At 43.0% G+C, this 13,928-nt stretch overlaps 1 protein-coding gene across 2 annotated transcripts in view; it reads left to right on the top strand.

Annotated features, from left to right (window-relative positions):
* Nucleotides 1–3,252: 3,252 nt before the first annotated feature.
* The window catches only part of robo1 (roundabout, axon guidance receptor, homolog 1 (Drosophila)), a 266,076-nt gene continuing 255,400 nt past the window's right edge, over nucleotides 3,253–13,928 (top strand). Inside the window, exons 1-2 of one of the 2 annotated variants that reach the window (XM_078166986.1) lie at nucleotides 3,253–3,390; nucleotides 8,081–8,189. The gene's annotated coding sequence lies outside the window, so the exon portion shown is untranslated. The remainder of the gene's footprint in view (nucleotides 3,391–8,080; nucleotides 8,190–13,928) is intronic. The other variant, XM_078166987.1, reaches the window with a different exon arrangement.

The raw sequence follows: 13,928 nt of genomic DNA, 5'->3' as shown, positions 1-13,928 counted from the left end.
AGGGAGAGAAGGGGAGCAGCCTGAATGTCTGCTCAATCCATTTCAAAAAGCCAGCCTCGGCAATGATTGACAGGGGGAGAGGTTACATCCGTATTTACCCTTATAGAAATACATGAGATTGTGAGGGGGAAAAAGAAAATACTGGAGTGCAAAATGGTCTTGCATTGAATAGCCGAACAGGGAGAAAAAAGAAATAGGAAGCATAATGCATGAATTGATGGACTGATTCAAGAGGAAGATGGAATACATAAATGCATCAATATAGAGATTCAATTTTGAAGCCAAATAGAATCTTTTGTCCGAGCAAGATTTTCCTTTGATAGGGGGAAAGAAAGACACTTCCTCTTTAACCATGAAAGATTACAAACAGATATGGATTAAGTCGGGAGATTTTAGAGTGGCATTAATGTATTGTCTACATTGAACTTGCGAAGTGCATTTTCTAAATGATCAAAACACTTGAAGCCATTTGAACTTTTTGGATCAACAACTACTGATTACCAGCCACCCATTTCTGTTAGCCAAATGTGACAGAGACATTCACAACTTGTAGGGAACTGTGTCAGTTAACAACATTACATCAAAATGTATGAATATGTCACTCCAAGGAAGTAATTGTAATATATCCTGGGGGACACAACCCCCCTAAAATTTGAATATGCTCAAAATGCCCCCTGCATATAAAGGTAATGTTAACATCAATACATCATTTTACACTGGAACTGTAATTGTGGAAATAAAAAATATTTAATCGAAACGTATCAGTAAATAGGCTGATTTGTGAGCACTAATGTTAATCATCATGGGTAAGTGACCCACAGATAATTAGCCACACATTAAACCAGTGACCAACAATGCACACAAGAATTCCAATGCCCTTGAACAATTGTACCTGAGCCAATGGCAAATGAAAATACTGAAGTCCAGTTTAGGACTAGATGTTACAATCCCTTGATGCACATACTTGAGACTATAAGTGGGAGAGACAGCGCCGTCCGGAGGTTTCAGAGTGGGAGCCTTTGGGTTAAGGTTAGATGGATTGAAAAGTAGGAGCATAGGTAGATAGAAAAGTAAGAAGGAGCATAGGGAAGGCGGAGCCAGGGGGTGAACTCACTCTCCCCCACCAGACCAAGCCATATACTCCACCTCCCCGTACTCCCTCATTTTGTTGAGGGCAGAAGAGAGAGGAAACTAACACGAGAAAGATGTACCTAACTTTAATCTACAGTAGGTGGAGTTTGACTGGTCAACTGTTGTTGCACATACTTGCGATTTAGAGTCATAGTTGTAGCCTTGCTGGGGTATGCGGTGGGTGGTTAGGGAGGGTAAAAGCTTCATTGGGGTCATCAGGTGGGTACCCTTGGTCATTGGTGTTTCAACGATAGGCCTACAACACTTCCAGAGGGCTCATCGGCAACACCTGGCGTCCCAGGTGCACCCCCCCCTCTGCTTTTATTCCCTTGAACCCTGCTGTTGGAGCCCGGTCTCACTCCGAAGTTGCTAAGGTCCAGCGCTTGGGCAGTGACTTGTGTGTGAGAAACCAACAAAAATAAAAAGCATCCTTTTAACGACTGCATTATATGCGGCTGGTTGCCGTTATAGTTTAACTGCACTCGGCGGCATCAGGGGGAAACGTGGCTGGACAAGGACGAAAGTTAAGGCAGCGAAAGTCCGAGTTGGGCAGGCAGGAGTGGTCCACCTGAGAGAGCGGTGTCCGCTTCCTGAAACCTAACCACTTCCTGTTTTGTTGTTGAAGGGAAAAAAAAGTCAATTTGTGGTGTTGTACCTACGTAAAAGAAGACAATGCATGTAACAGGCAGAACTTGACAAGGTGTCCCAGAACGTCCACAACCAATGCACCCAGGGTACCTTGCACGTCGAATGTGGACATGGAAAGTCCATGACCAAAGCGTCAATATGTGACGAGGTCAGAGTGAAAATGTGTTGGCTGTTGTTAGTGGTATTTCAGGGCCCAAGTGGTGTCTCTTCATAGCCATGGAAGATGCTTAGGTGTTATTAACTAATGTTAATGTCTTAATTATGTTATATTTGTCAGATAGCCCACGAAGTCTGAGGAAAGTGTCAATTATCTGTGCTGCAGTGCACATGTAATTTAGAGGATTATGAAATGTATGCATATTCATATTAGATAGCCCATAGTGTATAACTTTATGATTAATGATATAATAGAGGATGAGTTTTCAAAGTTTGAAACCTTTCCTGTGGGGGTGTGGGGGGGCCCCGGAACCCATGACACCTTTGCGCAGATGATCGCACGAGAGAAGCGTGTTCGGATTGCCCATTTGCGCGCATGATTGGTACTGATATCATCCGCCACGGTCAGTATCTAGTGCCACTTTACCAGCAGGAGGAACTCAAGCACCAACATTTAGACACTGACATCAGCCATCCCAGTGCAGTGGCCTTTAAATGTTGTGTTAGAGGGGATGTGACTCTGCAGATTTAAGAAACGTCCCACATGAACAGGACTACACACATCTGCCACTTGAGTATAATCAGCTTGATCTTGTCAAACTCATCAGTTGCTCTGCTAATGGGTGAGTCCAGGGTGATCCCGCGTGTTTGCTCAAGTGGGCTTAGCTTGATATCCTGCTGCACCTCATGATGACTCAGGTATAGACTAGTTTTGAAATCTAGTAGCTTCAAATTAATTCACTGCAAAAGATTCATCCAAGTAATACACAGTAGGCTTAAACCGTAATTTTGACCTAGAAGGATAGGAAGACAGTCAGGTGAGCTTGTTTCCAGTGTTTCATGGCAGGAATCCTCTGAAAATGACTCATCTTGAAACAAAGCAGGTGAGACAGATCATCCTGTGAGACAACACTTTATTAAGAAACGATTCTTGTATTTTGCGTGAATGTTTGGGATATGCATAACTGAGTTTTTCGGGGTTGTCATTTGTAGAGCAACAATTTCAAGAATGTGCGTGGCTCCAGTGTGACAGACACACAGGGTGATGCCGGTGTCATTAGTTTAGCGCAGCTTTAGGACCCGGGGAGGCTGACGCGGCTGCTCCCTGCAGGAGAAGCATGGACAGATTTGTATGCGCTGGCTCTTCACCGCTGCACTAACTGCACTATACATAACGGCACAGGATATTCTTTTTTTCCACCCCGAAGGATAAGCTTTATCAGCGGACACTGCTTTGCTTCGAGTTTCCAGCGCTTTGTTTCTAGAAAGAAGGATAACCAGCGTCAACTCAAGTGGCTCGATCACCAGTTGTAGCCTGTATATTATCTCCGCGGTTTTCTTTTCTCCACCGTGCGCAGCGAAAAGCCTTAAAAGTTTTACGGACTCGCCGGTATGGATCACTTCTGCTTTTAAGGGACACACACGTGCAGCAGCGTTGGTATCATTTTGGAGAAGGTAAGTTGGGTTTGACTTGTGTCTGTGAGGAATGCTGCGACACGCGCAGCAGTTTGGTGAAAAATGGTGCGCCTTGCTCTTTCTGCAGGTGTGGAGGCTGTGCAGTGTTGCCTGTGTGATTCATAAAGACTGCAGTTGTTCTGATTATAGACACAGATTTGACACACCAGCTCAAATTAAGCTATGCGTAAAGCATGGTGCCTTTACGCAAATCCGGAGTCGAGAGACTTGTGTCTTGATAGTGCACAACGCAAGACAGCAAATATTCTATCAGATTGAGTACATATCATATGGTGTGCAGTAAGACAGCAGTCTCTCCTGCCTCGTGTCGTGTTGTGATTTGATAGGTGTGAGTCTCTCACCTGTCAAAGCAGCCTGTTGACAGACTGACTGACAGGACGCTCGCGCGGCCCCTCCTGGCGGAGCTGTCCCTCTCTGTGTGGTGCTGAAAGTTTCCTAACTGGCCACATGGCTTGTCGCATCACAGAGAAAGAAACGACAAGGAGAATGCACATGCTGCATGCAGATATGCTTACTGAAGACAATTATGATTTAGAGGCTAAACGCTAGCAGGCGATTTATCTATCAGCCTGCAGGCAATGAGTGATCCACGGGTGGTAGGGGGGGGGTTGCGTGTAACTCAGCCGGCGCTGTCTTGCCGCACTGAGAGCAGTGTCTCAGCAGGGATTGCACCGGACAATGAGGGACGATGAATCAATACAGTTTGAATGAACACAGAAGGAATTCCGAAAGCTGGAGTCTCTTTCGTGTAAAGCCAGCAAGAGGCTGCATCTCTCTTTGATTATAAGTAAGATTTTAGACATTGTTAATCATTGTGGCATCGTGCATTAATGCATGCACCAGTGTGATGGTGAAACCAGCAGTTTCCTAATTTGTATGGACTGCTATAGTGGTAGTTATAAACTTTTGACATATACTTTGCATACAGTAGTAAAATAATCTGCATTATGATGTATTTTGTAGCATCCATAACTTTATTCTGTCAGTCAAAGTCAATAAGAAGGCAGCTACATGTGTTGTCACAGGTGTAAGAGGTGCTGTGTGTCTGTCCCTGTCACCCACTGTGAGGAGCCCCCTCTTTGTGATTATCACTAATCCGACTCTCTGCACTTCTCTGAGATTTACAACATGCCTGTGAGGATTTCTGTGGACAGGTGGAGTGTCGTCCACACTGCTGCTGCTGCTGCTGCTGCTGCTGTGGCATCCCTTCATATTTTCTCTTCCTGTGCTCATGCTCCAGACTGTGATGTAGTCAGCCCTGCGTGATATTGTGTGAGTCTTACCTGTCTTGGCAGTGTGGTACTTTCCAGATTGATTCACTTTTCCCACAGAAGTGAAGAGCCTCTTTCTTTTTATCTTTCCACTCCTCTAGTTGTGGTGATGATGGAGGAGATGGTGGGGGTGGTTGGGTGGATTTTCCAATCAATGCTTTGCTTTCACTTTATCAAAGCCCCCCCATTTCTGCAGGGAAAATTTTTGCTTTGCTTCGACTATGTGTGGATTTATTTTTGGAGCTGTCTTTTAATGTCATAAATTATTACAGACAATAATAAGATGAGATATTCCTAACGCAAGGCTTTCTTGTTTGAAAACTCTCTTCCTGCTGTATTAACATAATTCCACGAAGTTATCAATTATTCTTTTGTGTTTGTTTTCCATTTGTTACATTACAAAGAAAACTGCTTTTGAATAATTCCATTTTCCGTCTTTGCTGCAGCAGTGTTATCTTCTCCTTTTCACTGCACATCTGCTCCACATGTCAGTATGTTATCATTTCTTTGTCATGACCACGTCCTGAATATGACAGATCACACTGGATCAAAATGGCACTAATTAAGTCTAAAACTGAGATCAGATAAAATACAGAAATGACTGCGAAATTAGAGGCATAATCATGGAGAATAACGGCAGATATGAAAATTGCTTTATTTGCAGCTTATTCTTGCTTTTGTTAGTGGGATGGGTGACTTTGCCCACTGTGAACCGCTGGTCACACGTCTCTGGTTGCCTGGGTAAATCTCTGTAATCCAGAGAGGCGGACCAGATATGCCTTCATGGCAAATTTGGAGCTTATGAGCCAACTTGGAATTTTGTGTGTGGCAGCCAAAGCAGAACATTAATAGATTTCATCTAACAGGATTAGTGATATTTGGAAATAAGACAGGAGGCAGAAAATGAATAAGACATTAATACCCAGTGAGCAAAAACCAACAACACTAACTAATGTGTGAATAAAGATTCTTTGAAAGGCACACAGACTTTTCTTTCATAAATCCCCCCAGAACTGCATTGCAGAATTATCACTGTGTGTGCAATCGCATTTTCTGTTTGTAAAAAGGCTCATTCTCACTTATTCATATTCACTGATGGAAAAATTTGAAAGGTATCTAAAGAATGCTACAAACCTGCTCTCTGTTCCCTGTACAGAAAACATTTCTACTATAGAAACTGGAAAAAAATAACAGTAATAACCCTTTGTTAGGTGAAAATGATAGAGGAAGTAACCATCACTCTCCTTCATCTCCCTTCCACCCTCAAGATGTTTGAACACCCCGAGGCTGCCGACGATTGATTTCAGTTTTATTGTTTGTATTTTTCATTCCAACACTATACCGAATGAAATCACTGTCCTGCAAGGTCGCGTGATTGAAAAGCTCCAGTTGCCCGTCGTCTGTGGCTCATCCCCACCGAGCCCCAAGGCTGTGGGTCCAACAACAGGGAGATCCTGTTCCCTCTGACACCCGACCTCACATGCAAAAGGTCGAGCGCTGCTAGCTGTCGGCAGGTCTCATCATTCCCTCATGACACGGCCATTATGGTGCCCTCTGGATGGCATGTCAGTCACCCACGGTGGCAAGTCAATTAGTCATGTCTGGAGGGAGTTAGGGTATGTTTGCTGGTAGGATTTTGTCATTCATCTGCAGGTGGGGACACACTGGAGGCGGATTACAATTTCAAATTACTCTTTATGTACACAGTGTATGCCATGAGGCAACAAAGGGCCCAGGTATAATAGCTTTATATTTATATTTTAATTCAACAATTTTTCCTCATGCAAATTATTTTTTTACATCATCATGTTTGCGGCATGACAAACAGAAATCACTGATTCAAAGACTCTCGCATGCACTGAGGACATCAGCAGAATATTATGCTGTGAGTAAAGGGTAAGCCACTTCATCATCAACAGCAACAACAACGGGGAGAGGAGGATAAATGCTGTAGAGTAGAGGAGGGTGGGAAATAGGATAGAGGAGTTGGTGATCAAAGGCATGGATTAAGATATCTTCGGTTGCCTCTCAAGGAGATTCAGTGTTGTGTAAATCAAACAGACAATCTGCTGCACCACATGGAGATTAATGCTGTTAAGTACCTGGAAGATTGCTCTACAAAAATCATCATAATATACTCTGAATGTGTGTATGCGTGTGTGTATGCACAGATAGTTAGTTGATAGCTCATGTGTCAATCAATTTACAAGCACTTACTCAAACTTTATCCTGTTCTCATCATGGTAGAAATAGATCTCAAACTATGAGGATATGGATACGGCTATTGTTTTATTAATGAGGGCTATCAGAGATATTCTGCCGTCAGATAGTTCTGTTTGCCGACCAGTTTGGTTTGTATTTACTGTATGAGCACACTGTCACGGAAGAGGAATTTGCTCTGTCCCTAAATCTGTAATGTCATACAGATGTACAGCTCCATAAAGTGTGAAATGGAAGCGATAGAAAATGTGGCTGAGACTGTACTCTATGATTTGTCTCAGGATAACTGTGCATTTACTGCTCCACAACTCACAGTAATATAACCCATATAAAGTATGATCTTGATCAGTAGCAGTCGGCGCTAAGATGCTCCGTCCCACACTTTGCTGTGACAAATATTTAAAAAAAGAAAATAAAATGGGAGCCAATTCTGAGCTGCTTGCCACTTAGCATTAAAGGAAATGTATTGGGAGTAAGCCTTTGTGATAGACAGCTGTTCTATCCAGGGGCTTGTGTTGTACACCTGCTGTAAGCTGCTTCATGCCCCTGCATCGGGCGATAAGCTCCCGGCCTGTGAGCTGCCTCAGCGTGAACAAGGCTTACTTGCGTTGAAATTCTGACAGACAAATGTAAATGCTCAGAAATCATTCTGCATATGCAAAAAGCCTTCGTTGTTCACCTTCAACCTTAAGATGCTGGCAGCACATTGATTGTGTCAAAGATTAAAGTCGCATATATATATAGATATATATATGTTAAAAATTCAATTTACAGAGTAAAGTAGTGCTGAGGAGAAAGGACTGTACTGTTTGCTATGATTTTTGACAGTGTGATGATTTGCCATCATAGGACCGTATGACAGCAACAAACAGTAACAGCTAATGCTAGCTAGTCAATCTCTCCTTCTTATAATGTGGCACATGCATCACACTGACTGTGCAGGAGCTACCAACTCAGCAAGCGTTGACATAACGAAGGTTAGGATGTTCTAATTGTAGTTGTTAGCACAGGCAGAGGTGGAGCCCTCTCCTGGACTGTATGGGTAATACATTCCTCCAATCATGAGCATGCATTCGCCCACTGCGGTGTAGGCATGACAGGGCCCCTAGGTGGTGTGGCTCCACCTGCTCTATAGTACTAGGGTTACAATATTGTAACCTTCGTTCTATCTCACACAGGCCTCGCCCTCTAGTGGACTCTATGGGTACAGTGGGTGGAGCCCGATGAATGGACACCCTGTTTGCGACATAACATCGACCCAGCCACACTGATCCTGAACAGCTAAAGGTCAGTCGCCACAGCCTGTCTACTTCTTTATAACATAGGCCACTGCAGCTGAAGCGTAGGGGGTTTCAGCCAACCCAGGTGGTAAGCAACTGAAATGGGTAGAGCTATGGCCATGCCCTGCAGGGGTCAGTGGGCAATTGCTGTGGCTGAAATAAAATAGGATGGTAGACAGCGTTGCGGTGCCACCCTGTAGACTGTGGGCATGTATTTGGGTAGGTGTGTCCTGATTGGCTGGCTCCACTTAAGCAAAATTCAATGGGTAAATGCATGGTCATGATTTGAGGAGAGTATTACCCATAGTGTCCAGCAGAGGTTGGAGCCTGTGTGGGATAGGACTTGCACAGAATGTGGTAGGAATCAATGCTAATGACAGAGAGATAACCTATCTAGCTTGCACTAACTTTTTTTCTGACTGGAAGCTAGTCAGCCTAACTTGCGAACTATGTATTTTTACAAGGGCAGAAAAAAAATCATGGACTATATAGGGCTATGACATCTCTTAGCAATGGCGGGTTACAAATGTGAGTGAAATGTTGCCATTGGAAATGCCTAACCAGAAGACTGAAGCTTTGCAGGTTTTATCATCTTATGAGAAATGGAAAATTGTGCACTATAGCCACAGAATTGTCATTGTTTAGATTTTCTTTCATAAAGAGCAAGGGAAATTCAAATCTCCGTTCAATATTAATGTGAAAAATATTGTGTTTAAAACATTAAAACGTATTATTACACACACACGTTAAATAACAAATCAAAATAGGTGCAGTATAAAGATTACATTTGATGCACTGCTTTGTTCCATATCTTCAATGTATTTTTTCTCTGCCTCTGACTTGCTCTGATGGTAACTCTATATTACAGTCTGAGCATCCCCTACATCAGGAGGTAGGCACCCACACTGCCCAGCTTTTGGTTGGATATCTGTGGTCTATTATTTTGTGTTTCTTCTCGCTGTGAGGTGCTGCATTATTAAGCAGGTTTTAAAGTCATAAAACAGCTTGGATCCCAGTGGGAGGCACTGAGCTGTACTTTGGGTGTTTTTCATTCCCCAGGTTTTTAAAGTGTCTTTTGATTTGGGACTGTCCTGTACTTGGAGGCAGTTTGAAATGTGTGAATGAGGCAGCAAAGGGCTACTGAGGACCACATTTTTCTTCGCAAAGCAGTGTCCTCCCCTTTATTATTTTTTCCCTCTGCTGCCTCCTCCGCCTCTGTGTCCCTTTCAAGTTCTTCTGATATCACTGATACCCAGCTAACTACTGTAGTTATTTTGCTTGGGATGAGATTCCCTCAATCTCCAATCTTGACATGTGCCCCATGTTACCTGTAACATACATAATATCATCAATAATGTGCCTTTTATGGTGCAGCACAATGATGAGACTGGATGTGTAATCCATCAAAAACACCAAAACACATGGCAAGGTCACTTCTGCAGTGTGTCCGCGTTCGCTTGGATTCAGGATGCGGGCTGTTATTTGCATGCTCTTGTTTGTCTCATGCAGTATCTTTGAACATAGTGGCAAAGTTTGTGCATGCTCAGCAGAGAATCAATGTTTGATGTCAATACCCAATTCCAAACGGGATGAGGAAGAGTACACAGTTGGCTGGTGTGTATTGTCTGTCTGTGTCTCAGATGTCTGCACTGCTCTAATTCTGTAACAGAGTCAAATGTTCTTTGTGTGTGTGTGCATGTTAATTTGTACGGTTATGAAAACCCTCTTGCACCTCTTGTGAATAGTCTCTCAGCAGTGAGAATGCATTAAACATCTACTTTCATGCGCCTACAAGAGTCTTTGTAGTGCGCCCTATAAAGTGTATGCAGTCTGTGGGATCAGTGGTAACCCACAGCAGAGGCCAGGTCATCGGTAAAGGAGCACATCACCTTGTCTGGGTTGCCGTCGGAGACAAAGGCAGTAGACGCCGCCTTTGAGGCAGCTGAGAACAAAGTGTAAAATGTGCAGCGCTGCATTAAGCCAGGTAGAAAAAAAAACGATGCATGTATTAATCTGTGTAATAGATATAGTGAAATGTGCTCTCTCCTGGTCCACTCCAAATCAATGGCCATTATGCTTCCTGGACTGGTGTGTGAAGAGCCTATTTCTCCTCCTGTGTGTATGCATTCTCTGTGCAATAGTTGCTTTGCTTAATGATGGGCTGGCGTGGCCCCGTGGACATCGTTTGTCCCCTTTAATTACGTGAAGGTAGAGATTGTTATTCATGGTAAGGGACAGGGGAATAGCCCTCTGCCGCCCCCCTTCCCTGAGGCCTACTGCTCTTAGCATTGATGTGGGAGGATGTGCAGAAAACAGATGCTACCCCATGATTTCTGAGTGTTTGTACTAATGATGAGCTCCACTAGGCTGTCTTTCAACCCTTTTAATGGTGGTTCAGCCTGATTTAAAGTCAGATTTTATGGATGGAGCAGTGGTTTTTCAATCCCGCTCATCACCGAGGGCCATGCTGAAGCTCTTTCATATGGCGTGACTCTTTCTTTACACTGCATTGCTTATGTTAAGTTGAGCGCAAGTTCGCCATGCTGCCTTACATCAAGTCTGGCACTATTTGCTTTAGAAGCAAACTCATTTTATCTGATTCACTGGAAATTGTGTATACTTCACACGTGGTTATCTGCCAAAACGTAGCACAATTTTTTAAATGGATCTCCTTCCTGCCAGGCAGCCATTGATCGCCATTCATTTCAGTACAATATAAAAATTAACTTGCAGAGACTCGAAAAATCTTCTGAGATTGGTAATCAATCACATTTTTCACCCGTATGGCATTCCTTATTGTTAAGTTGAATTGTGAGCCCTTTGAAAAGTCTTGCTGATCCATTCATGAATGCTTTTCGATTTGAGAGTTGGCCGACATTGCACTGACAAGCTGCACTGTCCTAAAATCACACCCAGGAGACAAACGATGAGCAAATATCCAATTATTGAGAGGACTCATTAGTGTTTTGTCGTTAGCAATCCAAAAAAGTCACAGCTACATTATTGGGCAAAAATAAGGTCATTTAAAAGACCTTCTAGGAAGCTTCTACTGCAGAGGGCAAAGACTTTTTGAAACCTCAGACCTCACAATGATGTCACCACTGCACATAAGGACATCAAGTATTGAGGGTTCTTAGCATAGATATTGGTGTTATTGGTGATACTGGTGTGTTTCTCCCTCCTGCTTGTCCCGTGTATGAGTGTCTATCCTGCAAGTGTTTAAGTGTAGGATGGGATGTGTCCCGGAGGCTGGCTCTAATTCCCAGCGGTGTCCATCAGACCCCTGTCCCTCGAAGCTCTGACAGAAGGAGCTATTATTTTCACATCGCCCTGGTGGCCCGTGTCCCTTGGGAGAGGCCTCCCCACGTGACTGACAGCTCCGTAAACACAGCCAGCCCCGGGGTGACTGAGTGAGAGCTCACTGCAGTGACGCCCTTGTTCCGCCTTTTCTCCCCCCTCCTCCACCCCTCCCCAGACTTCTCATCTCTGCGTGTCTCTCCGTCGTGACCTAGTCCGCCCTCAGCCTCCTCGCATTACCTTCACCTGACGGGGTCAGAAGTCACCTAGTCGGGTTTTATCTAACCTTGCTGCACCCTTGCCAGCAGCTGACCAAGAAACAACAACCCCCCCGATACTTTTGTCATCTATTATATTCAGCCAAACCCCCTTTTCTCCCTGTGATGTTCTCAGTATTTTTAGATGCACTCTATTAGCTCCTTTTAATGCAGTATCATAACAACACAGCAGAGATTGCAGGGGCTGGCCCGGCTCCTCTGTGTGTGTGTCAGTAGGTCTAACTCCTGTGTAACTAAGACAGATGACTGTGTCAAGGTTGTTTCCCCACAGGGCTGGGAGAGTAGTCCTCCTCTCAAGCTCCTCTGCTCCCTCCACTTTGCGGGCTTGGTTGGACCACGCTGCTTATTGTAATGACCTAATGTAGATTCAGGATCAGCAGCCAGGGGCATCCATCTACATCAGGGTGCAGGAGACAGGAATACCCTCTGAGTCTGTCTGCGAGTTTGCGTGTCTGTGTTTGCCTGTGTGTGCATGTGCTCCTTCATGTCTGTGCGTGTGTGTGGCTGAACAGGAACGCTCATCTTGATTGTTTTTTCTCTATTTCCTTTTGTTTTGTGGAAGCAATAAAAAAAAATCACATAAAAAATGAACAACAAATAAGTACACAATAGTAGATACAAACCAGTAACAAACCATTACTGGGAATGAATGTTTATTTTTTTGGTTCTTCATGTAAAGCTATACTATAAGGGAATTGCATGTTGCTGTTTGTCAACAGTATTGCTGGTGAAAGTGAAATCGAAAGCCAGATCCCAGCTTTGTCTGCTTGGCGTTTCACCTCGACATATTTGCATGTCTCTGATTTTCATGGCTTTCTCTTGGATGTTTGCTGCTCATGGTCTGGCATCTTGTCGCCACATTTTTGGACGAGTGCTGTGCCAAGAAACTTCTTGACCATAGCAAAAATAATTTAAGAATAAGAAAATACAGGCAAACGGCAGGGTCTCAAGTGATGATTTAGAGAAATTACATTTGTATTAGTCTATATTGTTTATTTTAGGGAACTCCTGCACAGTGTGCCTTGAAGCAAACATTAAAGTTTCTTTTTGCTTTAACAGTTGATTGAAAACAATAAATTATCATGTCTGGCGAAGTTGCTGCCTGTTCAATGTCAATTAAGTTGATATCTCCATCCCCATCTTTGTTTACTCAGATGCCAATATGGCAGTGTTGTATTGCTATAATGCATAAACACCTCTCAGTTTCTTACTTTAGAAGGTATGCCTGTTTGTTTTCACAAAAGCATCTTTTCATCAGCACAAGTATTTGCATACATTAACTCTATTTACCATAAATTGTGCAATGCAATTAAAAGTTGTTTTCTTTTCTTGCTAAGTCACATCATCTCGTCTTTTGTTTACCTTCCAGCAGCTGATGCTAAAGGAAACAATGCACCTCCTACCGTAACTCGTCTCAGGGTTTCAGCTATTGACTTTTTATTAAAGCCCACAGAGCGGTATGTGGTTCAGTTGTTGAGTATTTTTGAATATCTAATTCCAATAGTAATGTTATCTTGTATCATAGGCTGTCAGCTATTGTCTTTGAGCTACTGTGTGTTAGCTTCCACTGTTAGCAAGTTAATGCAAGTTAGTGGCAGGCCGGCTAAAATTGTCTCTAGCTCTGTGCTAATGCTGATGATGCTTTTTGTGTCACCTGGTGCAAGCAGAGAGACTGCATAAAAAAATTAATTTATATACGTACATTAAACGTTAAGAAAATAATATATACATTTTACTCCCAGCATTACAATAATAGCATTTTTTTGTAAAGTGGATGAGAACAAAGTAAACTTTTGTATACAATCATATGATATGTATTATATAATCACTGTGTGTTCAACTGACTTTGTGATAATCTATGACCTTTTGTGACCCCCAAGCACTAACGCCAACTCAGCAGAACATCTATAATTTGAGTGTTGTCATGGTATTATGAGCATTTCATTAGTGCTGTCAGCATTAGAGATAGATGTTGTGGCAGTCAGTGAGGATCCACCACAGTGTATTTTGGGCTTTAAGCAGTATTTGTTAAGCAGTATTATTGTACAAAGATGTATTACCTGCTGTTTCTCCAAATTCAGCTTCAGAAATGAGGGGATAGTATTAAAAAGACTTGCCAACATGATATTTTTCTGCTTGCACTGATTGTTTTCAGTATTATTTTCTCCTGT

The sequence above is a fragment of the Epinephelus lanceolatus genome, chromosome 4 (genome assembly GCF_041903045.1).
Source record: "Epinephelus lanceolatus isolate andai-2023 chromosome 4, ASM4190304v1, whole genome shotgun sequence".
NCBI lineage: Eukaryota > Metazoa > Chordata > Actinopteri > Perciformes > Serranidae > Epinephelus > Epinephelus lanceolatus.
Note: the sequence above shows the minus strand (reverse complement) of the source record. Positions and strands in the feature narration are given on the sequence as shown.